Source organism: Notamacropus eugenii, chromosome 2 (assembly GCF_028372415.1).
Source record: "Notamacropus eugenii isolate mMacEug1 chromosome 2, mMacEug1.pri_v2, whole genome shotgun sequence".
NCBI classification, from domain to species: domain Eukaryota; kingdom Metazoa; phylum Chordata; class Mammalia; order Diprotodontia; family Macropodidae; genus Notamacropus; species Notamacropus eugenii.
This window is the reverse complement of record NC_092873.1, coordinates 31,558,857-31,585,547: the sequence shown is the minus strand read 5'-3', so window position 1 is coordinate 31,585,547 and position 26,691 is coordinate 31,558,857. Positions and strand designations below refer to the sequence as shown.

The following is a 26,691-nucleotide window of genomic DNA, read 5'->3' as shown; positions in this document are numbered from 1 at the left end:
ATCTACCTTTTCTCGTCCAATTGCCCTACTCCTCATTGAGAAAGAAACCAAATCAAAACTCCTATTATGTGCTTGTCAAGTCAAGCAAAATAAATTTCTGCATTGGCCATGTTAAAAAAAAAATAGTCTCATTCTGTACTCTAGCCTTACTTATAATCAGCTGAACCTGACATATCTTTTCCCAAACAACTGCTGTAACTCCCTCAGCCCCCACTCTAATAAAAGCATCAATAGGGAAATTGCAGTTCTGCACAAGCTGGGCTCGAACCCAGGGCTGCCTGGTTAAGGCCAGCTCCACCCTCCCTGTGCCAGGCTCCCTGTCCCAGAGGAATCATTGCCCTGTCCTCCTGAAGGGAGAATCAGAGGAGAGAGGAACCTAGACTGCGTTTGTCCCAGGGCGTCCATCAGGCATCAGAGCACCAACATGGTGCTGGCTTTCAGTCTGGGCTTCACAGAATTATTCATGGCTGGCAGACACTTGGGAAGTTATCAAGACCGAAGTCTGCGTTGTACAGAAGAAGGAACTGGGGCTCAGAGAGGAAGTGCTTTGCCCACCTTCACAAATGGAAACAACAGAGCGGGTCCAGGATTCGACGTTCGAACCCAGTTCCTCCCAATCCACATGCCCCACCCTCCCCTTAGGTTTCACCTGGCCCCCATCGCCTTCCCCCGTCTTCTATGCATCCTGTCACAGCTCCAGGCTCCAAAGAACCTCCAGCACAGGAAGCAGCCAGCCCAGGGCTCAGCCACCCTCGCGATCTTGAGCTGTGGACCCCTCCCGCGGAGAGGTAACTGACCTGGCACGTGTGCACTCGCCCAGGCTTAGCTTTACCGTTGGGCCCATGCGCGTGACTCCTGCATCTGGAGAACGCGTGCTCATTTCGGTCCCCCTCGAGGCGTTGCTAGGGCTACAGCCGTCTCTAGGATCGATTCCTTGCTGTTACTGGCTTAGGAGTCACTTCACTTGGAGCGGTTGACGTTCTTTTTGGAGAATAGGCGAGGGCCCAGAGGAGGCCAATACATCAAGGGAGAACTCCTCGTGACTTCCCCCACCCTCTCTGTGACCCCCTGCCAACATGAAGAACATTTCTAACATCTTTAGGAGGAGCGTTGTGTCCCCATCTTCCTCCTCCTCCTCCTCCCCCCGCGCAGGGACAGCGGGGTCCCACCCTTCGGCCCGGATTCTTACATCATCAGAGTCAAGGACCTCGATAAGATACACAAAGCTGCCGAGCTTGGGGATGTGAAGAAGGTGCAGGAACTGCTGCTCCACGAAAAGGCCGGAGTCGACGATCTGGATAAAAAGGGCAGGTGAGAGGGCGGTGGGGGAGAGTGAAGGGAAGGCCCCCAGGAACAGCCTCATACACCCCCCCCTCCACGGGGGCGCCTGTGCCTTGGCTACCCCTTGGCCAAGCTCTTCCCCTCAGCATCTGGGACAGAGCAGGGTCAGGCTCTGCCTGCTGGAGAGTGGATCCCAATCGTGACCACTGGCGTCCCCTCCCCCTCCTCCCTACCCATTTTGAATGAAGGGAAACTCCTTCACTTTTTCCTTTAGCCAGCCTCCAGCTGACTTCCGCCTCCTCAGTGGTGAGGTGGGAGCAAATGTTACCCTGTTCTAGTGAAATGTTGTTTTCAGCCTTTCAGTTGTGCCTGACTCTCTGGGAAGACTTTGGGAGATTTCCCTGGCACAGATACTGGAGTGGTTTTCCATTTCCTTCTCCTGGTCCTTTTACAGATGAGCAAATTGAGGCAAATAAGGTTAAGTGACTTGCCCGGGGCCACACAACGAATATTTGCCTAAGGCTAGATTTGAAGCCAGGAATATGAATCTCCCTGATCCAAAGCCAGCACTCCTATCCCCTGGGCCACCTAGCTGCCCCATCTGGAGAAATATGGTCACTGTATGTGGAATGTAAAAGCAACAAGGCAGAAAAGAAATTTCTGCTTTTATTAATCGCGTTCTATGTGTCAGTCACCCAGCTAATCACAACCGATAGAAAGAAATCTGGAGGCTGTCTCTGCTTGCTAGGAGGTCAGTCGAATGGAGATGGTAATCTACAAGGGAGGCTAGGAAGGAGAGGATCAGATACTTAGGAGGAGATCCGGGGAAAACTAGTGTTACAAAACGAAGACTGTAGGGAATATCAAGCAGATAAGTGTTCTAGTTTGACAAGGCTTCAAAGAGATCAAGTCGGATGAGAAATGAGAAAAGACCATTAGATTTGGCAGTTAAGGCAGCATTGGTATCTTTGGAGATTTTACAAGCCAGACTAATGTTAAAAGAAAGAGTCCAGAAAGGAAGTGGAGACACGTGTTTTCAGGAATCCTCTTAGAGCACAAATTAGGCAAAAATGCCAAGAGAAATGTGAGATGAGAGTGAGGACAGGTTGACGAAGTAAAGAGGTTTTTGGGAATGGGGAAGGAGGGAAGTAGCCATTAGGCAGGGAAAGATTGAAGAAAGCAAGAATAGGAATGAGAGAGGGGCGATACGCTGGAGGAGATAAGATAGAATGCGATGAGTTGGACCTATAGAAGCATTTTCTTTTTTTTTTTTCCTCTTTCCTTGACTTGTCTAATAGCTTTTTTTTTTATTTAACTTTTAACATTTATTTTCACAAAATTTTGGGTTACAAATTTTCTCACCTTTTATCCCCTCCCCCCCAAACCCAGGCATTCTAATTGCCCCTGTGACCTATCTGCTCTCTCCTCTATCCTCCCTCCCTGCCCTTGTCTCCGTGTTCTCTTTTGTCCTGTAGGGCCAGATAGCTTTCTTGACCCCTTAACCTGTATTTCTTGTTACCCAGTGGTAAGAACATTACATTTGGTCCTAACACTTTGAGTTCCAACTTCTTTAGCTCCCTCCCTCTCCACCCCTTCCCCTTGGAAGACAGGTAATTCAATATAGGCCAAATCTGTTTAGTTTTGTGCCAGGCCTAGAGGCCTGTGGGCTACCCGAGTCTTACCTTACCTCTATCGGAGGTCTTCGGTTGGCCAAACCGGATGCTCGTATGAGAGAAAGGACGTTCCAGAGTCGAACAAGGGTTGAGCTTTATTTCAGGGTCTAGTTACAAGTGCAGGGGAATTCTTCCTTAGGAGGGAGCGAAGAATCTCCCAAGGAGGCAAAGATCTTATAATAAGAGATTGGAAGTAGAAGTGTAAGTGGGGAGAGAGGGGGAGGGGAGAGAGGAAAAGCGGAGCCTTGTTGTCCTCACACGTGGCCCCTCCGCCCAAGAGAACTTTCTGGCTTTCTTGATCCTACTTAAGCTCTCCAGCCGCATAGTTTGCATCTGAATATCGTGCTGTTAGGTGTGCCCAGGTCCGGGACAATCTCGAGGGCGGGGAGAGCTCTCTCCCATCACGTTTCTCACGGGAAGAGGCGGAAATACACGAGATAGCTCGGTTCACCTCGATTCCCAGTCGTTTCCTGGGGGGGCCTCGTGAGAACTCTAAGATTTAGAAGTTCCCACCTTTACCCGCCCGAGGCTGTCCACATGGAATTGAGCTTCCATCTCCAGCAGTTTTGCAAATGATTTCCATACTAGTTGTGTTGTATAGGACTAACTATATTTCCCTCCATCCTATCCTGTCCCCCATTACTTCTATTTTCTTATGGTCCTTTCCCTCCCCATGAGTGTCGACCTCGTATTGCATTCTCCTCCCTCTGCCCTCCCCTCCATCTTCCCCCCCACCCTGCTTGTACCCCTGTCCCCCACACTCCTGTATTATGAGATAGGTTTTCCTATCAAAATAAGTGTGCATTATATTCTTTCCTTTAGTGGAATGTGATGAGAGTAGACCTCATGTTTTTCTCTTGCCTCCCCTCTTTATCCCACCACTAATAAGTCTTTTGCTTGCCTTTTTTATGAGAGATAATTTGCCCCATATAACTTCTCCCTTTCTCCTCCCAATATTTCTCTCTCACTGCTTGATTTAATTTTTTTTCAAAGATATGATCCCATCCTCTTCAATTCATTCTGTGCACTCTTTCTCTATGTATGTGTGCGTATGTGCCTGTGTGTGTGTGTGTACTCCCACCCAGTGCCCAGTTACTGAAATGTTTCAAGAGTTACAAATATTGTCTTTCCATGGAGGAATGTAAACAGTTCAACTTTAGTAAGTCCCTTATGACTTCTCTTTGCTGTTCACCTTTTCATGGTTCTCTTCATTCTTGTGTTACAAAGTCAAACTTTCTTTCCAGCTCTGGTCTTTTCATCAGGAAAATTTGAAAATCCTCTATTTCATTGAAAGACCATTTTTTCTCCTGAAGCATTATACTCAGTGTTGCTGGGTAGGTGATTCTTGGTTTTAGTCCTAGTTCCTTTGACTTCTGGAATATCCTATTCCATTCCCTTCGATCCCTTAATGTAGAGGGTGCTAGATCTTGTGTTATCCTGATTGTATTTCCACAATACTTGAATTGTTTCTTTCTAGCTGCTTGCAATATTTTCTCTTTCACCTGGGAATTCTGGAATTTGGCCACAATGCTCCTAGGAGTTTCTCTTTTTGAGTCTCTTTCATGCGGTGTTCTGCGTATTCCTTGAATATTTATTTTGCCCTCTGGTTCTAGAATCTCAGGGCAGTTTTCCTTGATAATTTCATGGAAGATGATGTCTAGGCTCTTCTTTTGATCATGGTTTTCAGGTAGTCCCAGAATTTTTACATTGTCTCTCCTGATTCTATTTTCCAGGTCAGTTGTTTTTCCGACAAGATATTTCACATTATCTTCCATTTTTCGAATCTGCACGCTATGTTCTGAGATATCGGTCTTTCTCATAAAGTCTTTAGCGTCCATCTGTACCATTCCAGTTTTGAAAGATCTATTTTCTTCAGTGAGCTTTTGAATCTCCTTTTCCATTTGGTTAATTCTGCTTTTGAAAGCATTCTTCTCCTCATTGGCCCCTTGCACCTCCCTTGCCAACTGAGTTAGGCTAGTTCTCAAGGTGCCAATTTCTTCAAGATTTTTTTGGTTCTCCTTTAGCAGGGAGCTGATCTGCTTTTCATGCTTCTCCCTCATCCCTCTCATTTCTCTTCCCAGTCTTTCCTCCACCTCTCTAACTTGATTTTCAAAATTCCTCTTGAGCTCTTCCATGGCCTGAGCCCATTGGGTGGGCTGGGACACAGAATCCTCGATTTCTGTGTCTTTGCCTGATGGCAAGCTTTGTTCCTCCCCATCAGAAAGGAAGGGAGGAAGTGTCTTTTCTCCGAATAAGTACCCTTCAATAGTTTTATTTCTTTTCCCTTTTCTGGGCATTCTCCCCAACCAGTGACCTGACCTCTGAATGTTCTCCTCACACCCACCTCGCCTCCTGGTCCTCCCAGCCAGCGTTTGGGGACTGAGATTCAAATGCTGCTTTCCGCCTTAGGGTTTTTGGCGGGGGCAGGGCTGCTATTCAGTGTGAGAATTAAGTTCAGGTGGTCAGGGGCAGGGCCGCCTCTCTGGCTCAGTTCCCTCAGGGGGTTTATGCACAGACCTTCCACTATGGATCCAGGCTCCCGCCCGTTTGGAGAGCTCCTGTCTGTAGCCGCCTCTCAGCTTCTATCTCCTGGGGGGGCCCGGCCATGGGGGAACCCCACTCCCCTCTCGACCCGCCAAAGAGACTCTCTCACCTACCCCCGTCAGTCACCTGTTGGTGGGGGGGCTTGTGCCGCCGCTGGAGATCCCGTCCCGTAGCCTGCTCGGATCTTTTCCTCACGGTGTCTCGGCCACGACAGGGCTGCCCTCTGCTCCCAGTCCCGGCGCCCAGTCCACGGCGCGAAGGACCCCCCGCGAGAGGTTTGCAGGTCTCTCCGGAACAGAAATCTCCCTCGCTCCAATATTCCGTGGTCTCTGGGTGCAGAATTCGCCCTGGGTTGGTCCCCTCTAGCCGTTCTGTGGTTTGTGGGTTCGGAGCTATGTGTATGTGCGTCTTTCTACTTCGCTATCTTGGCTCCGCCCCCTGAAGAAGCATTTTCATGTGGGATGAATGAAGGAGCAGATACTGACAGAAGGCATTTGGATGATGTTAGATGAGAAGAAGTGGGGACAGGGTGGTCTCAAGTAATAGCCTCAATTGTTTTCAGCCAAATATGAGACAAGATTTTTAGCTGAGGAGGTGCAGAGTGAAATATGGGAGCTTTGAGGAGGGATGCAAAGGTTTGGAAGAGCAGCTGTGGTAAGTGTAAGGTGACCGGTTTTTCAGGTGTAGTTTATAGAATCAGCTTCCTTACTCTCTCAGCATACCTAATATAGCTATCCGATTAAATGTGTATGTTTGAGTTTCTCATGGGGTATGGACTGGATATATGGTGTCATGGTATAGGGAACTCCCTTTGCACTGCAGGCCAGTATCTTTCAGCAAATTAGAATCTTAGATAGTTACTTAGATCCCTGAGAGGTTAAGTGACTTGCCTAGGTCACACTGCCAGTGGGAGTCAGAGGTAGTTCTTGCCAGCTCCAAGGCTTGCTTTCTCTCCCCTGTGCTGTACTGCCTTTCTGGAGTGTAATTGACGACGCAAGCAAGGGGATCTTTAAACATGAGTCACAGAAATTATCCATAGGAAAATTAAGTTCCAAGTGTATTTATAAAAGACATATATGTTTTATTTTGTCTGTGAAACATTGGAAGTCTGTGGAATCCAGGATGGGCATTTGATGGTTCCCAGCGCATTATTCATTTGCCCCAATCTATGTTTGTACATTTTCATAATTGTTGAAAATATACACAAATTATTAGATGTGTTCTTAGAAACAACGAAATGCTGTCCTGTTGTTACCATACCCCTATGTTGAATGTAATTTCCAACATTAGTCATTCATTACCTTTCAAAATTAGAAGTGATAACTATATATTGAGTTTCGATTAATATTTTCGCTTATCCTAAAAGCCAAGAAATGCCAGTATTGGCATGATCCCTGTGAACCGCTGCCTTCACAATTACAGGCCCAAAGTAGGAATGGATGAGAGAGAACAGCCTCATAGGTTAAAGCAGCTGAGGTACTGGCTCATTGAAATGGCTGAAGTCAAAGGCTTTCATGATTGTCTGGCTATCCTCATTGACCTTGTTCTGATACATAAGCTGTGATTTGCAGACTAATATAATAACTTTTGCCCTTCCCATAAATATATATTGTTTTGTTGAGATGGTTATTAAAAAGCATTTCAGCAGAGTAATGATAACGGAAATGAGTGTAGTAACCTATTTGTTTAATATACAAATGTAGTCTAAAACTGAAGAAATACAAAAACATACAACCGGTCACTGTACAGTTTGAAAAATGCTAGTCCCTTTTCAAGGTTGAGATACTTTTCACTGTGTTCAGTCGTGCTGAAAGAAGTGAACCCTAGCCCGTTGATCCTGCATGGTATGGCAACTAGATAATTATTGCCTAGTTGGAAGATTAACTGTAATTACCATGGATAGAGACATTCCCAGAATGATGAATGTTGTAATTGCTAACAGCAACTACAGGTGAAGTGAGGTTGAAAGTTGTCACAGACTTTTGTCGCCCCTGTCTTTGTGGTTATATTCTTCCCTAAAATACACAGCAACCAAGGTGCCCTCCCCACATAGTGCCACTCAGGTAGTATGATGGCTGACCCACTTATCTTTCACTTTCTTCATCTTTCCCCTAACAATAAACATTTGAGGCTGTTTTGCTTCCTTCCGTTCTCATTTCTTTTACCACTCATAACTAAGTTTGTTATTTCTCAGATGTATATCAACACATTTTTAAATTTCTTCCCCTCTCTTATCAGTGCCCTCCTAGGAATATCTCTATCTACCCAGGCTCTTTTACCCTGCTTCCCTTTTCCCTTTGTGCCTTTTATGAGTAAAATGAAATCCTACCCTAATCATACCTGATAGGGATGGGATACATCTGGATTCAGAAGAATTAGTGTAGATGGCATAGTAGAAAGATACACGTATGGTAGCTTTGAACCCACAGCCCATAAAATATCTGTAAAGAAGAACTCCCAACAAATTCTGGAGCAGCAGAAGCCACAGAACAATGGAGTGGAGGAGATTTCTGTTTCAGAAAGCCCTGAAAAACCTACGAAAGGTCTGTCACGCCCTGGACCTGGAGCCCAGCCCAGTCCTGCCTTGGCCTTGAGCCACTGAGAGGAGCAGATACAGGCAGGCTTCAGGGAGGGAGTCTCCAGCAGCCTCGCAGATCCCTCCACCCACAGGCGCCAGGGTGAGTGAGGGAGACTTTTTGGCTTGCCAGGAGGGGAGTAGGGAGTCTCCATAGCTCAGGCCCCCTTGGGAGGCAGCAGCGGGAGCGGAAACGAAATGGCACCCATTGCATATGTGAAAAATCATAGATAATGGGAACTGCTATTAGACTGTACGAAGCTATTCATCTTCCACAAATAAAAGCCAGTGATTACACAAACTGCAAATTTGGACACAGAGCAAGAATTGTTATTAAAGGGTAAAAAATAAATACTGAGATAAATAAAAAATTAGTAGGGAAACAAAAACAATTTTTAAAAAATAGAGTTAGTATCACATAAAAATAATTAATGCTTAAAGCATAATGATACTTTTAAAAATAGGATTCCTGTTCTAAATTTTATAGGAAAATAGTGCCTGATCTTTGGAATTTCCATGGATCGCTTCTAACACTAGGAGGAAAAGATGTATCTCCAGTCACTGGTCCAAGTTATCTGGCTGGCTCCTCAGAATGCAAAGTCTCCCTGTGTTCATTGGTAGGAGGTAGAGTTTGGCTTGTCTGGGCTCTTGTCGTGTTGGGTGAGGGGATAGTTGTAGAATGGTTGGCTCCCTGTCTTACATCATGGAGGGCAACAATGAATGTTGTCTCTGGCCTTGTAAAAGTTGGAGGTCTCAAGGAATGTGTTTGATATTTGAGAGTTGTGTGGGGTTTGAGTATATTCTCCACAAAGGTAACAGACAATGTTATGGGCCCAGATATCCCTTTTGTGGGTGCCAAGGACAAACATGTATTGGGATGATCCTTATACCAGGATGGTGCTGGGCAGCTGAGCCAGATTCTCTTCACATCTGAGAGTCTGACCTCTCTGGGGTAGTGACCTCAGGTTGTCCTGGAGTTGGTGCAGGGTTTTCTCCTGAAAGTTGAAGGAGAGAAGGACATGGAGGCAGGAGGACTGGTGCCCATCCCTGAAGCTGAGGCAGTTGTACAGAGGACATCTGGTGGAATTGCTATAGATATTGATCCCATACTGGAGTTCTCCATGGTAGTTGTTGGTGCTCTAGATGGGATGATTGGGAGAAGAGAGGAAAGTCTCCCAGTCAGGCTGGTTTGTAAAGGAGTACTTGAGTCAGAGGTAGCTGTTGTTTCATCTGAAGTCAAGGCGAGCAACAGGCTCCTGGTTGCCACGTTCACTCCTGCAGATGTCTTAGGTACAGCAGTGGCTCTTCTTGAAAAATAGGTTGACTGTGTGTGAGAGAGGGTGTTTTGATTTCTGGCCAATTGTCCCAGTGGGAATCTGGTAGCTGGTGTCCTGAATTGAAGATAGTAGAGGATACATTCTATATGTGATTCATAGACTGAAATGCAACATGATAATCAAGTCTATTAAATGTCCAATATAAGGCACAGGTTTTACAAGTATTAAATCTAGAGCTCTGACTTTGACATTTTAACTTCTCTTAAATGTACTCACTCCCTGCAACAATGAAATAATCAGCCTACTTTGGCCAAGAGTAGACTTCAAGTGACTGAGCCTGTATCTCTTAACAATAAGAAAACAGCAAAAGGTACTAATAAAGCAATTTATAAAACAACTAAATTATGATTACCCCAACCTTATTTTTTCATTAAAAAAATTAGCAATACTAACAACTGGTAAAAAAAATTAAAATAATGATAAAAGCATGGCACATCCTTATCATCAGAGGACAAAATGCCCCATGGTATAGACATCAAGCCTTCATGAAACATATAAGGCCTAGCAAGAATATCAGGAAGATGAAAAACTGCAAAATCTCTTCTTAGACATTCAAAATTCCTAATTTGTGTGACACTTCAAAAAGCAAGTTGGAATGATCGTGGATTGTCATTCGATTATGCCTAGTTTTACTGAGATGTGTTCTACTGGAGGACAATGGAAAAAATAGCTTCATGGGTTAAATGAGTCATTTGGAGTTTTTCAAATAATTATTTAACAAAATAAAATTAAACACATTACATATTCTATTTGACACAAATCATGTTGTTAATGACAAACTATTTCCAAAAATAAAAGCTAAAATGTCAACATTTTCAACTTACAGTTGAGAGATTCAGTCTCTTTTCAACCAAACCATTATTTGGCCATTTCCTCACCAAATTCCTGTTACTATATAAGTTTGTGTGTATATGTACATGTGAATATACACATATATGTATGTATTCATCTATTCATATACACACACATGTATTCAGATAGGGAAATCCAGCTACTTCTCTATAACTCTGTTGACGGTCTCCAAAAGAATCTGCAACAGAAAAATTCGTCATCATCAAGCCCACCTGATGATGAACCTCAGACTAAAAAGGACATGTCTTACCAAAAAAAATTTTTGAATGATTCTATTCTCCTTTCCACAACTGCTTTGGAAAATATGTATCTGTATATGTGTATGGGAAAGCTGCCTCCTCAAAAACCTTATCTCAGAACAGGAGGTAAGGAAACTTATTTCTCTAATTGCAAGCTCAGTTCACATCTTTGGGATAACCCCATAGAGACTAGCAATGACCTTGGTAAAGTAACTGCTAGAGAACTAGAGAATTCTCTGACCCACTGGTATTTAAATTTCCATGGGTTCAGCTTTTCAGTGATAAGCTTATTCCCAAAAGCAAATTTTTTTTTTTTCTGGACCAAAGTAGACTCCAGTCATCAAAATCTGGAATGTCATTGTAAGAGTAGCCCGTGTAGCATTTGGAAACATAGTAGGCAATGCACAAAAGGTAGAATCCTGGCAGGAATACCAGAATTTCAATTACCAGAACAGAAATGACTCATTCTGCCCCACCTTTGCTGATATATCCAGCTAATAGCAGAGCGCCTATGACATTGTGAAAGGTGCCAATCATAAATAGTACTATGGCAACTGCAATAACCTTGTAAGGGATTTTGGGAGGGCTCTTCTTAAAGTTTTCGAATTTCCCTGATTAAGTGATGAAGTTTTCATTATTTTATATTTATCATATTATTTGTATAAGTAATACCTTTATTGAAATCAAATGAGAACTTTCATTGACATACGTTTCAAAAAAAAAAAAAAAAGAAATGCTTTGTAGTGAAGTCCCAGTAAAGCTTTGTTGTTTTACGTAAGATGAATCATTTTCAAATCTCTCCATATTTGTTTTGGTTTACTAAACTATGTTTAAGCTAATATTTATAGATGCTCTGATCTTTTCTGTGTTCTCTTTTGTGAATTTACTATTACAAATTTGAGAATTTTCTTTTCTCGAGACTAAATACAAATAGGATCATTTTCTATATAAGGATACTTTGTTTTGGTACTTTCCCCACATGCTATATATATTGCAACATTTACCTCCTCTCTATCTATACTATACTGTTTCATTTGTCTCTGAAAAGGAAACTATACTGTTTTAATGGTGATCGGGAGAGCTCTCCCATTTCATCTCTTCCCACTTCTGTGAGGTCGTAAGAATTAAAGAACTGCATGCACTTAGCTTTTAAGGGCATCATGTCTATTAAGATCGCATCTTCCTACAGACAGGAAGAGGATACCTTTCTACAGTAAGGGGGGAAGATTAACAAGGGCTTGAAGGAAGCCAGAAAAATACAGAGGGAAAGGACTCCAGGGATGGAAGACAGTCAGTAAAAATATATTGAGTTGTGAGATGGTGAGTCAATGCAAGGAAGAGCAAGAAGGCCAGTGTCACTGGCAGAATGCAGGAGTAAAGTACAATTAGATTGACAAATAAAAGGAGGGACAGGCTCTGAATGTGAACTAGCACTTTCTATTTGATTCTTGAGGGAACAGGAAGCCATTATATTTCATTGAATGGTAAAATGACATGGTCAGACAAGAGCTTTAGGAAAATCATTTTGGTGGCTGAGTAGAGGATGGACAAGAGTGTCTTATGACAAGAAAATCCACAAGAAGGGTACTGCAATAGTCCAGGAATGAGGTGATGAGGGCTTGCACCAGGAGGATGATAGGGTCATATGAGTAAAGGAGCATATAGGAGAGGTGTTAAGAGAGCAAGACCTATATTCCTTAACAAAAGATTGGATATGGGTTTGGGCGTGAAAGTAAGTAGTTCCGGGCTGTGAGCCTGGGTGATTGGAAGATGGGGAGAGCATGAAACTGGGAAATTGAGACGAAATGAATTTTGGGGGGGAAAGGAAATGAGTAGAGTTTTGGATGTGTTGCGATTCAGATACGGACAAGACAACCAGTTCAAGATTTCTAACAGGCAGTTGTCCAAAAGGAGTAATGAGTTTGCAGATCACTAGAGAGGCTAAAGGTAGATGAGTATATCTGAGAATCATCCGTTCTCAGGACGGATTTCCAGGAGCTTACAAAATCTCCTAGAAAAAGAAAAAACAAGGGCCCAACTCAGAGCCCTAATATACAATACCCAAAATTCGCATTGATGACTTGGGTGAGAATGTAGCAAAAAAGACTGAGACAGGATTCAGCCAAAGAACCAGGAGAGTATTGTCATAAATATCTAAAGGGAAGAGAATATCAATGAAAGTAGGAGAATGGAAGGAAAGGCTGCAATGAGATGAAGAAGAATGAGGATTGAGAAAAGGTCATTTCTTTTTGCAATGACGAGTTTTATAGTAACATTAGCGAGGACAATTTCATTTTGCTTATGAAACTTAGCAACCAGACTGTAGAGATAAAAAGGGAGTGGGAGAAATGGAAATGGAAACACCTTTTGTAAATAGCTATCTCAATGAACTTGAAGAGAAAAAGGGAAGAACTAAGGAAGAATATTATCAGGGAAAGAATGAAAAACTGAAGGTGCTTTTTTTTGTGGGAATTCATGTTTTGCAGATAGGTTAGTAGGGAACTAGATGACAGTGCAAATTGACATGGTAGTTTGGCCTCTCGCAGCACATCAGTGTGGAAGACCATCAGACCATCCCAGGGATGTTTCTTCTGGCTGAGAGCACAGCTAACTCCACGTCAAGTCATTTGTGAGGGTCTAGGCCAGAGTCAGCTGCCTACATAACTCCATCACACACTCCAACTACTTCCAGGGTCAGGCGTCAAGGAGAAACAGAATCATCCTTGGTTTTGACTTCACCAGCACCTGCTGACTCCATCACCCGCATTGATGGGGCTCTGCCTGGAATGAAAACAAAGGTCCTCTAGTCCTTGACCTCTGCTGAAGCTACAGATCTGACCAGGATTGTTAGATATTATGTCTACTTTGCCCCTTTGTCTCCAGTCATTTTCTCTGAGGGATACTTACAAGTCCAAGGCCATAAGCTTGAATAATCCTGGAACTGAAAGCCCAAGTGTCATCCTCAGCAGCAAGGTCACAGATGTGGGCTTTCTTTATTTTGAGACCACTAGAACCAAGGGCTTCTGGGTACAGTGGGAGAAAGTAACAAAGGTGCTTCACTGATCATTCCTTTACCTGGATCTCCTATGTCCTCAGCTTCCCTTTTGGGAGAAGAACCAAGGAGGTTAGGTACCACTTTTTGCTCCCTTCCACCGGTGATTGCGGCTAACCATCTGCAGTCCCAATTGGACACTCAGAGAGGACCTGAGTTCTCCCTTTGGCCACAATGGAGCAAAGTCCATACTGTCACAGTCAAGATGACTGGAGATATCTATGTGGCTCCAGAGTGACAGCACAGGAGCTCAAGTGAACTCAACCCTGCTTCTTACCACCAGCAGCAGTTGCATGGTTTTTCCTGGACAAAGCACAATTTCTCCCTCACCTACTAAAGGTGACGCCAGTGATCTCACCATCACTGAGACAGATGCCACCCCTGCATGGCCATGGACACTCTCTTCTTCAACTTCCCTAAATTCAACTGAAACGATTCCCTTTACAGTGAACATTAGCTCACCTGCCCCAAGACCTGATACCATAAGTCTCACCTTTATCACCAAAATCCCAGATATTGACCCTCTCAGACTGTGGCCACTCTCAGCACTGATCTCCCAAGTAGAGTGTCAGAGAAAAGCACAACTGAACCATCGACCACCACTTCTACTGAAGATCAACTCTTCTCAAACACTAATCCTGGAGGTTCATTGGTGAACACGACTGGCTCAATTTTGTTGGGACTGGTGCTCATATTGTTCCACATGCAGGCAGAAAGGAGCTGAGAGGTTCCGCTGACTACAGAGCGCATGATTCCATGCAGGATGATAATAAGTATCACGTCAACTCCTCCAGGGCTCAACACAGCAGCTGAATTGAGCTCAGCCATACCTCCTCCAACAATTGCCCAAGAGACTCCAATAAGTCCTGAGGTCATTCTGACTGCCAGGGATATAAGCCCTTCCTCTACTTGGCAATGGGTAGGAGGGGGGACTGCAGGGTCTCCTGTCCATATGAGATGAGGTTCAAGTGTGTCTGCTGTGTCCCAGACCATCCTCTCTGAAATTCAAAGTTCATTTATCATCACCAAAGCCCCTTAGGAGATTCACACATAATGTCCATTGTCTTGTACTGCAGTCGAGGTCACTAACACAGTTACTCTATCAGATTCCACTCTGATCTCAGGGCTGGAGGAAGGCCAGGATTCCAATGGTGCCATCTCATGGACAGAACCCAGCAGGACCTATCTCACCTTGGATTGCCCTTCAGAAAACCCCATAACACATGGCACTAGTCCTGTGGACACACGCTGACTAAGCATTATCCACTGGGCCAAGTGAGCACTTGCTTGAAAGAGGCACCAGTGCTGCTACTTTTCTTTTCAAAATGCTTGCTGAAGTCACTGTTCCAGCACCACAGAAAACTACCCAGGAGCTTGAAAGTCAAATGCATTTCTGCCCTAGATGGTCACACTGCCCTTGCAGTGGACACTGGCCTTATTGGGAACCTTATCTCTGCATTGTCAAAGGTCACAGCTTATATCAGCAAAGATAGGGAAACTGTGAAATTGAGCTCCTCTGGCAGTAAGCCTTCAAGGAATTTGCATCTAATGGGGGAGACAAGGCATAGAAAGGAGTGGTAGCCAGTGAGATGCAACTGAGTTATACATCATGAAGGAGTGTTACCTGGGGAACAAGTGGAGTACATGGACACATGACATTAGAGAAGAATGAGAGACAGGATTGGGTAACATTTTCAGATCTGGAGAGGATCCGGGGGATGAAAGTGTACCCGTGTACAAGAGAGAGTGAAATGAAGCATGACCTTGAATTTGATAAAAAAAAAAAAATAGATGAGTAGGGTGACACACCAATGGGGATCGCGGAAGTCCAGGGCAGACGTTCTAGGGACTAAGCTTGAATCCTGCAAGACTAGTCTTTAGTGTGGGCATCAGGACAGTAATGACGTTCGAGGAGAAATGGCCAGAGCTTAGCTTCAGGGCCAGAGCAGAGCTGATGAGAGTACTCTACAGGAAGAAGTGCCTGTGATGTGCATTGCAGAGGAAAGCGAGGTTCAGGTGATTGGGTGTTATCCCAAGGAATGAAAGAATCCCACTGAGAGGAAATGTATATCCCTATGAGAATAACACCAAACCTGTCCACATACTAACCAACTCCTCTGCTTGTAGTATTCTCCAGGAGCACAGTTCATGGATTAGTGAGTCTAATGTGACAAGCAAATGAAAACAGTCTACCAGCATCCTCATGCCTAGCTCCATAGTGAGAGATTCTGTTTCTGAGACTGTAAGAAAGACAGTTAGCATAGAAATCCCTCCAGGCTCAGCTCCCATTTGGGGTACACTTCTCATTGCGGCCATGATCACAAATGGGCTCAGATCTGAGACACCCAGAGGATCAGTAGATTTTGTCATAGAAATATCAGCTTCACCTGAGAAATCCTCTTGTTTGTCCTGTAAACCTCCCACGTTCCTTGAATCCAGCAGAGCCCACAGTCAGCCAAGGATCTAGTGAGCCTTGGAAGGCCATACTATTATGGGATACTCGGGCAGGAGCAGAGGCAAATTCAGCTGCCTTGTCTTTCACTGCTCCCAGCACCATGCCAACAGATGGTGGAGGGGACACAAGCCCTTTCTTGGTGTCTACAGAAGGGCCAACAGAACGTCAGACAGTGTCCAGCCCCTTCCTAGAAGACACAAACATTCTGCAAGCACTCACAGGGAGGACATGCACTTTCTAAGCACGTGAGTAAGCCACTGCCCTGACACAATCTCCACTTCTTCTCTACTCAGCCTAACTGAAGGACTCAGCTACCCAGGACTTTGCCTTCAACCTCTTTGGGAAGCCTGAGGAATTAGGCTAGGAATGTAGCTAAATGCCCCAACTCAGCGTCCATATGCTCCTTGATCATCCTTCTTTATATGAGAAGACATAGGTTCCAATAGAAACTGACATATGAAGAACCATTTAAACCATGTGCACAATCATTTAACAATGTGAATGTCAAGAACTACTATACAAATTGAGCTGAATGCTGTGAAATACTAATGACCTTCTTGTTCATTTAGAATAGATATTGAAATTTATTTCCCTCCCTTCATTGGAATGTTGAAGTGTATGAAATAATTATTAGTATGAAATATTAGTAATAAATTTAGTATGAAAATGCATTTAATGTAAAAACTTTTTGATGTATAGGCTAGTTGTGCTATACGTTTTTGAATCTTTTATATTAAAGGAAGTCTCTAGGAGGGAGATGGATATATTTCAAGATAAATATTACCTAAAAAACAAAATGCAAACATCACTTTATCACTAATTAATGTAAAGTTAAAACAATTTAAAGGAGATGTTATATATCAATATATGAAATAATTTTAGAGGAAGACCTGAATATTTACGAAAATGTAATTTGTCCGGACCAACAGAAGAGAAAATAAAATACTTAGTCCCATCTTAATAAAGAAATTGAAAAAGCTTTTAATGAGGTCCCTAAGAGAAACTCCCAGAATCACCTGGATTCACAAGTGAATTCTATCAAACATTAATCTACCTAACTCGAAAGATGCTACCAAGGGTTGGTACTCTCCCAACTTGCCCAGTCATGGATCAAGCCCTTTAAAACAGAATTCCCCTCACTCTCTTTGGCAGTCCTACTGCACCTTCTTCCACACAACCAGGGCTTTTATTGAAACTCTACCTGTTGTGGTCGTCCTTTGTTTTTGAAAGACTTGGACTCCAAGGCCTCTGAAGGACAACAGAGAAATGATAACATGACTTGCACTAGACACTGTTTTGAATGAGGGAGGGCTGTGCAAAGTCACCAGCCTCACCTTTTCCTCCTAAGTCTTCTGGATCCTGTGACCAGACATTAATGATGATGACTGGAGATTGGCCAGGATGCAATGGGAGATTTTGGTCTTTTCTGCTAAGTCCTATTCAGGGACTCTCTCAGAGAGTGGTTATGCACATTTAATGAATAGGTCCCCTTAAGAAATAATCTAGGAATGGCCCCTTTAATGAGCAAAAGAAAAAAAAATGAGTAAATCTCACTGGAAGGAATCAGCAAAAGTGACTACTGATAATCACTCTTCTGTCAGAAAAGTTCAGAAAAATATTAAGTGGAGTTTGGGCAGGGACTTATTGGTGTGCCATGTATGAGGGCACTTGGTTTAAAGTTTGGAGAGAGAGAGAGACAGAGACAGACAGACAGAGACAGAGAGAAGGAAGGAAGGAAGGAAGGAAGGAAGGAAGGAAGGAAGGAAGGAAGGAAGGAAGGAAGGAAGGTAGGAAGGAAGGAAGGGAGAGAAGAAAAGAAAGTAAGACAGACAGAAAGAGAGACAGAAAGAAAGAAAAAAGAAAGAGAAATGAAGAAAGAAAGGAAAGAAAGAAGGAAGAAAAAGAAAAAAGAAAGAATAAGAAAGAAAGAAGAGAGAAAGAAATATGCTCTGTTAACATCACGTTAACTAGTGACCCACTGACCATCCAAATTTACCTTCCTTTGGAGAGGAGACGGAAGGAGTCAACAAAAGCTAGAAGATGAGCTGAGGTACCCAGCTAGTTGAACCCCCATTAAGACATCTAGATCTACTCACAGGTCTGTGTTTGTCCTTAGTTTTAGAAGACCATGTCGTCAGAGAAATGATGACACGACTTGCAGCTGACTTTGTTTTGAGTGAGGGAAGGCTGTACAGCCTCACCAACCTCACTTTCTCCTGCTGAACTTTCTGGGTCCAGTGACCAAATATGCATCAGGATGCCCAGCATGCAATGGGTGAGGCACTGGGAATACAGAAAGAGGCCAAAGACATTGCCAGCTCTGAAAGGAGCTCACATTCTAACACAGGAGACTCCATGCAAATAACGCTATACAAAGCAAGCTATGTACAGGATACATAAGGAATGAAAAGAGAAGAAGAGCCCTGGTTGAGAGATCTGGCCAGCGAACCATGTCTGAGTCCCCATTTCCAAAGGTGAGCTTCTCCTCCTCCAGCACCTTTGTCTAATGATAGTGGTGTTCCTGATGAGGATACTGCTGTTGCAGAACCCCTTGGTTCCCCTGATGGGTTCAATAAGTTGGACTCAAGTGGGGTGTATAGAGATCATCATCATGCCTTAGGAGGGTTAGGACATGGGAAAATCTGATCAGATCTGACCTGTCTTAGATGGTCCTAGAGAATTCAACTGGGGGCTCAGTTGACTGAGGGATCCCTGAGGTGGGAAAGGAGGCTCCTGTGTGACCAGGCCCCTGGGGTTAGTAGTTATGGTGGACTGGGAACACTGGGGTGGGTTCAGTGGAATCCATTGAACTAGGTTGGGCAGAACTGTCTGCAATCCATTCATGGGGTAGGATTGATTAGGTCAGTAATTGTGTCCCATCTCACCAGGACTGAGGGGATGGGGCTTGAGGGCTTGTAGGCACTGACATTCCAGTGCCTAGGTTGAGCCTGTGTCTTGGGGAACTTGGAACATTCGCTGCTTACCTGTTCCTCACTGGGAGATCTCACTTGTCTTCACGATCCATCGACGAGGCAGAATGGAGGCTCTTGAAGGACGCTGGTGACCCTGAAGCTGCCAAGGGGGCCGGAGACTGAGTAGAAGTGTAAGCTTCAGTGGGAGGCAGTGTGCTTCCGGGTGACGATGTGGTGGGAGAAGGGAAATTTGGGGGCGTTGCGGTGGGAGGCGAGGGGGGGGGCTAATTTGTGGGACAAGGGGTCAGGAAAGTGGCCAGCACTGGTCTGGGAGCTGCTGGGTGCTTTGTCTGTCGTTCTGCTGGTCTGCTGTCTCGTTCACTTCCGGGAACAGTGGACTAGGGCATTGTGCCATGGCATTGGTGGACACAGTAGCTACCTCGCCTAGCCCAGTGCCCTCCATCCTTGGCACTCAGGGGACACAGATAAGGTGAGACCATGGAGGCCCCAGTGATCTGCCTTCCTTCTGCCCCAGCCTAGCATCCTTAGTACAATAGCGTGCCTACAGCTGAGTGCTCAGAATCACAAGAACACTCCTGCTTTTCTTGTCTCCTTGCCTCAGGAGTCACGTCAGAGGCCCTTGCCTTCATCCCTGAGATCCACTTCAGCCCAGGGCTGCCAGCTACTCTTCAGATGGCCCAGAAGCAGCGAGGCAGCCTCCCATGTGGGAGGGTCTGTCGCCCCCTTTCAGCCTGGCAGGACCCCCTGAGCTCTCTGAGCCACCATTTCCTAATACGTCAGTGAAAAATATGTTCAAAAACTTTCACAGCATCTAAGTGCCAGGAATATGGGGAGGAAAGCAGGAGGTGAGCTCCAGAAAGTGCTGTGGAAATCTTAAGGCAGGATGTAAATGCTGTTAGAAACTTTTCATTGTAAAAGCAACAATAGCCAGGTTGAAATCCTGCACTGGGCTCTTCCTTGCTATATGACCTTGGGCAAGTCATTGTGTTGAGGTTTGGGGGTGCTTGGAACTTGAAAGAGCAACCCCTGTCCTTCCCGGAGAAATTGAACCAAACCTTCTTTGCCAGTCAAAGACAAAGATGATTATAGGTCTCCCATTTGCAGTAGACTTCTTGGGAATCTGTGTCTTTGTGACTTACACGTGGGGCAGTTAGAACCTGAGCCCTGCGGATAAGGCCCAGATGCAATTCGGGCACTATCTGTGTGATTAAGGAAATTTATGGTTCAGATTCGCACCTACAATAAGACCCATTTGAGAAGAAGAAGCTGGATAATTTATTGATTTACAGAAAAGGCAAATGCATGAACAGTTTAGAGCTATAGCAGAAATAATTAATATAGCCTAATACCAATATAATTATAGCAATATTAACATAGATATAAGAGGAAATAGAAAAACATCACCAATTCAGGAAAGTACCGACACCTGAATTTTCTCACCTGGGGAGTCCCGGGATACAGCTTTCAGGGTCTGAATTGGGATGCAAGTAGTCCCAGGCAGAGCGTCCTCTCCGTGGGTGAGATTCCAAGAACTTACACTAAGCAAGGAGATTTTATAGGGACCTAGACAAAGACGGCTTTTTGCCAACGGCTCCGCACACTGTTCCAAGCTGGTCGGGAACATGGCCATGGGAATACAGATGTTTGTCCATCAGGGAGATATCATACAGGGGTCACAAGATATAAGTTAATTAGTCATATACTGGGAAGATTAGCCAAATCTTCCAAGTATTATCTATGTGTTCCAGGAGTGGCTAGTTCCCAAAACATTAATACATGGCTGACTCACCTATGTTATATTCCTTGAGAGGTCACCAAAAGGACAGAGTGAACTTACTTTATTCAAGGGATATGAAATATTCCTTCACTATCATGGACACAAGTTGGATCTTATGTTCAGAAAGACTGTGATAGGGATCTAGGCATGGTCAAGTAGTTTCAGGTGAGTGGAGGAGGGGTTTAGGGGAGCTCTTGAAGGGAGTGACCAGTAATTTCGGTGAGTAGCGTCAAGACAGCAGAAACCAAGAGAAAAGCATGTTGATAGCATGAAGAATGGGAAGTAGCTGAAGGTTCCCTGGAAATAAGACAATGGAGGGAGAGGCTAGGTAAGGGTAGCTGAAATTTGGGCCCAGGGATAATGAAAGACTTCTGACTTCAGCCAAACACCTGTTTCTGAGGCAGGAACATGAGAAATAACTTATTCCCACTCTGGAGGGGTGAAGATAGCACCCTCCAGAAACAAAAGTAAGCCTTAAAAACCTTTACCTGACTATAAAGATCCTCCCCTATCTCCCCATTGACTGGGGAGTGCAGGATGTACAATTTCCAGTACCATGTTCCCCCTTCTGCCACAAGTTATGTATGACCATGAAAATGGACATTTACCTTTCCTAGAGGAGGAGAAGTCAATATTTGTAAGCTTCATACTCATGAGAATTCCAAGCTATACTTCATGTTTATTCTACTTAGCTGCCTTCCAACGTCAAAACAAGTTCCAAACCAGTTGGACCCATGCTTTGCCTGTAATCTTCTCTATGAAACATAACTCCTTCCTTATGTCTCCCATTCTACTGGTGGCTCTTCTGAACTTAGGGAAACAAATATCATCGTGATATATCTCAAATTTCCCTCTTCCTCTGCTAGAAAATAATCTAGTACTAATTGTTGTTGATAGTATCTTCTACAATCACTTTATTTTCCTGCATTTCTTTGCAAGTCAAAACACTCTCTGGCCTGGATCACTTTGGTTTCATTCCGTATAGTACATAAGGTCTGTGGAAAGAAAAATTGTACTCATTCCTCCCAATCCATCCTCTTTTATTTATTCAAATCTTGTTTCCACATCTATCTCCATTCTGATGAATGCTCCCTCACTCTACTATACACATTCTTCCTTTCATCCATCTCCCCTTTAAGTAAGTATAGATTATTTTGAACAAATATACAAATGAGGAAAGGGAAGAGGTTGATCAACCCATACACAAATCAAAGGGAGCAGTCGCTTTGGTAAGGACAGATACAGAGACCCAACAGAAAAAGATAAACAATAAATTGCACATTTAGAAGTCTCATCTCATACAGCAGTCTAGGGGGTGGGGGAGACATCATCAGATCTGCATGTTCATCCAAGTCATCTTCAACTGAGGAACTTCTTGGCTGTCTTTATGTAGAAATCCTCTATCTTCGGTCAATTCTGCTACAAACGTCATCTTGACACAATTGTAATTTTCATTCACCATTTATACCCTCATTTTTCTTAAAGAAGTGTACGCTATTTCTCCTGTTTGGTGACCCCAATACAGCTAAATGAACATTTCTGAAGGATGCTTTTCTTGTTCTTCCATCAAAAATTTTTTTTCTTAAAAATCAGTTTCCTCTTTTGTGGCACTGCAGTGCCAAATGTCAAAGTACCAAATCTTGTATGATTTTCAAAATCTCTCCACCAGATAAGGGTTTCCCTGAGAACTTTCCAAATATAACAAATTATGAACTTTCTCTTCCCCAGCACTCAGGCTTTATAGATAGACTGTGTCCATCTCCCCATCACCACCTAGTCCAGTGTTTTCTGTAACACCAAAAGATCTCTTCACCTTTTTATAACCAAGATTCCAGGAGCCTGTATCGCATTTATCCCTCCTTGAACACGATATGCTTCTGATTCCTGCCTCCACCTCTCTCTCTCCTTCTTCTCCTATCCCTTTCCCCTCCTATTTTCCAATAGTGTGAAATGGATTTCTATACCTAACTGAGTTATTCCTTGTTATGCTATTCCTTGCCTGAGCCAGTTCAGAGGAGAATAAGGTTCAAGGTGAAGGTTTAAAATAAAGGTTTTGCCACCTCCCCAATCTTCCTTTTGACTGTAAAACCTCGTTCTTGAATCTCTGTTGTGAGGCAATTTACTTCATTGTGCCTTTCCCTTTCCCTTTCTCCCAGTGCATTCCTTTACCTAACTACTTAATTTTAATTCCTTTAGACGTCATTGGTTGATTTGTGGGACCTTTTCTCCCTGAACCAAAGAGCCCTTTGTCAATAGCAGTATTCTGCCAATGTTGATAGATGGCTGCAGTGCAGAGAGCACAACAGACTCCATAGCCTGAAAACATATAGGGCAATAGTGTAGAAAAGTGGAAAGCAGCTGCCCTACAGATCAGCACCAAAGAAGTATGACTGGAAGCTGGCTTGTTCACGTAGTGCAGGTGGCATGCGCACAATCCTTTGGGTCCACCTGTGTCCTCATGGTGTCAGGAGAAAGAGAAGAAATCCCTTTACATGTGGGTGTCAGCTTCTGGTAGGCCTGTGTGTGGACAGAACATTTATTACGCCAAGTCCAGGACTCTATACATTGCAACCAAGCTGCCCCAGGAATACCTAAGTTCACATCCTACCTCAGACACTTCCTGGTTGTGTGCCCTTGAGGAAGTCACTTCATTGCTATATTCCCCAGAAAATTCTGTAATACACATTCCCAGTGAGCTGGACCTAGCTCACATACATGCAATTCTCTACACTAACAAGACCACAGATCTAGTGTGAGATAACCAAACAATTTTGTATGAGATGTGTACTCATATGACATGATAGTAAGCACTCAAGCATTTCTCTGTTTTTGGTTTGTGTATTAAACTTGGTTTTCCTGAAAATTAGGTTAAAAGAGGCAAAGTGCCTTGGTAGCATTTAATTTCCATTGTTCCTTCCCTTCAGGCTGGCCAAAGCTAGCGAACATGCATGTATGAGGACCAGGAATGTGAATTCTGATTTTATGCTCTAAAGAATGAGAAGGCTTTAACACATGCTAAAATAATCCTGATGCAGGACTCCAATTTGTGATTTCCATAAATGTTAAACCATAATATGCAAAAGAATTTTCTTAATTGAGTGGGTGGTAAATACAGTAAGACAAGAGAGTTGACAAGCAATTAATTGGAATATGACCTAGGATATCTATGTTTTCTTTACCATGAACATGACATAACATATGTCCAAGGAATATGTATTTAAGATAGTGCCTTTTGGTGAGGAGCCTTGTCCTTGGTAGTCATTAATAGAAGAATGCCCTGGTCTTCTTCATCTTGCCTTATTGACACAGTAAGAGGCATTGTGGGAGTTTACTCAGAGAGCAGAGAAGAGATATCTGTGAGGCCAAGTGGCTACCCCTAGTTGATTAGTTCAGGCTCTGCCCCTTATTGAGGTTCACATGATATTAAATGATTATCAATCAAATGGCAGCCCAAAAAAGGGCAAGTGAACACTAGAGTTGTTGTGTTGGATGAAGGTGGCTTATGGAGTTGATTTCCCACAGGGAAAGGTGACTATGCCTCAGCAAGAGCTGTAGTTGGATGCCCAGTAGCAGAAGCCCCTGGAACTCATGAAACAGCTCATCCTGGTCCAGGAAACTGCATATCCGGGAGCAGACCCTCAGCGAGCTGCAGACTGACCATGAGGAGCTGCAGGCCAGGCTGGAAAAGTACCAGGAGAAATTCAACAATCTGGAAGATGAGGTGCTTCTCTCTGTTTTTTCGTGGGGGAGAAGTTAAGGGATGCTTCAGGGATGGAGTGTGGGGAATGGCAGGAAAGATGGGCTGGTGACTGTGGGGACTGCAGTAATATATTGGTCAGTAATTGGGTTTTGTGAAGCTGGTTTCATGGGACCTTGTGCACTCATCTCATGCTTTAGCACTGCTGACTATTGTCCGGTATTGTGTTGAGCAGAACTCTACTGATACAACGTCTGTACATCTGTAACGTGTTCTATTGGTGTGGTCTACTTCCTTGAACACTATTCTGAGTGATAAATGTCCATGAAAATATTTTACTCCCTAAAGTCCCAAACCAGCTCAGGTCACAGTGAGCCTTTGAATTGTGATTTTTCCCAGCTCCAAGAACCAAGAGGCTTCAGAAAACAAATACAGCGCCTGTAGAATGTATTTCAGAAGTTGTCTCTGGAGTTACATCAAGGGCAAGATAAGGTGAACATTTTGGGAGAGGCCAATGCAGCCCTTCAGGAAACCACAATATCTTGGTAATGGAATCAATCAAGAGGGTAGCAGATTTAGCACAGCTGAACGTGCAGGTATGTGAAGCCTTATGCTAGTGGGTTGCTTCTCCTGGATCTTCAAATCAATACACATCTTTCTTTAGGAAGAGTTAGAAAGGGAAGACTTTGACAGTGAGGCATAAGTAAAATGACTATTTCTTCCCATCTCTCCTTGTGCAAACAGAATTTCCACAGTGAAAATGTGAACATTTTTCCTGGTTTCATAAGGTTATAGTATATTTGGTAATTTTACTCAAAAAGGTTTTCTTAAGGTACAGCTTTATTGTCTAGGAGTACATCAACAAAAGGACTGACTCATGGGTTTGTTTCTATATTTCTTTTTTTTGGGGGGGGGGGTTACTTAGAACGGAAGAGGTTGCTATTGTCTCAACCATTGCTGAGGGTCATTCCTTAGCTCCTTGGTTTGAAAGTTTCTTCTGGGAACAATAGTACCGCACTTTAAAAAAAAAAAAACGCTTATTTATTTATTTTTAGTTGTCAACATTCATTTCCACAATATTTTGAGTTCGAAATTTTCTCCCCATCTCTCAGCTCCTCCCACCCCATAATGCTTTGCATTCTGATTACCCCTTCCCTCAATATGCCCTCACTTCTATTATATCCCCTCCCTTCCCTTACCCTCATCTTCTGTCTTTTCTGGTAGGGCAAGATAGATTTCTATCTCCCATTAACTGTATTTCTTATTTCCCAGTTATATGCAAAACCAGTTCTCAACATTCGTTCCTAAAACTTTGAATCCCAACTACTTTCTCTTCCTCCCTCCCCACCCATCCACACTGAGGAGGAAAACAATTCAATATAGGCTATATGTGTAGCTTTGCAAAAGACTTCCACAATAGTCGTGCTGTGTAAGACTAACTGTATTTCCTTCCATCTATCCTGCCCCCGTTTATTCTATTCTCTCTTCTGACCTTGTCCTTATCCAAAAGTGTTTTCTTCTAATTATTCCCTCCTCCCATTTGCCCTACTTTTTATCATCCCCCCACATACCCCCGTCCTCTCATTTACCCTCCTTTCTATCATCGCCCCACACCCCACTTCTCGCCTACTTTCCTGTAGTGGAAGATAGATTTTCATACCAAATTGAGTGAGCATATTATTCCTTCCTTAAGCTTAATGTAAAGAGAGTAAGCTTCCCTTTTCCCTCTCTCTTCCTCCCTTTTCTCATCCATTGAAAAAACTTTTTTTGCATCTTTGATGAGATAATTTTCCCCATTTTATTTCTCTCTTTATCCTCCCAATATATTCCTCTCTCAGCTGTTTTATTTTTTAGATATCATCCCTTCTTATGCAAGTCATCCTGTAATCTCTCACTCCATATATCTATCTATCTAAATATGTATATATGTCTCAGTGTGTGTGCGTGTGTGTTTGTCTCTGTATGTCTTCGTGTGTATGTCTGGTACAATCCGTTCAACTACACAAATACTGGCAAAAGTCTCAAGAGTTACAAATATTATTTTTGCATGTAGAAATGTAAACAGCTGAATTTTAGAAACTGCCTTGTGATATCTCTTTCCTATTTACCTTAGCTTCTTTCTCTTGATTCTTGTGCTTGAAAGTCAAATTTCCTCTTCATCTCTGATGTTTTCATCAAAAATGCTTGAAAATCCTCTATTTCGTTGAATAACCACTTTTTTCCACTGAAGTATTATCCTCAGTTTTGTTCATTAGGTGATCTTTGGTTTTAATCCT

The 26,691-nt window shown here is 43.5% G+C and overlaps 1 protein-coding gene across 5 annotated transcripts in view; it reads left to right on the top strand.

The window, feature by feature from the left end:
- The first annotated feature begins 988 nt into the window (after positions 1–988).
- Positions 989–26,691, top strand: part of LOC140524858 (golgin subfamily A member 3-like) — a 65,276-nt gene continuing 39,573 nt past the window's right edge. The window contains exons 1-3 of one of the 5 annotated variants that reach the window (XM_072639717.1): positions 989–1,311; positions 24,241–24,439; positions 24,815–25,011. The gene's annotated coding sequence lies outside the window, so the exon portion shown is untranslated. The remainder of the gene's footprint in view (positions 1,312–24,240; positions 24,440–24,814; positions 25,012–26,691) is intronic. The other 4 variants (XM_072639712.1, XM_072639711.1, XM_072639714.1 and 1 more) reach the window with 4 other exon arrangements.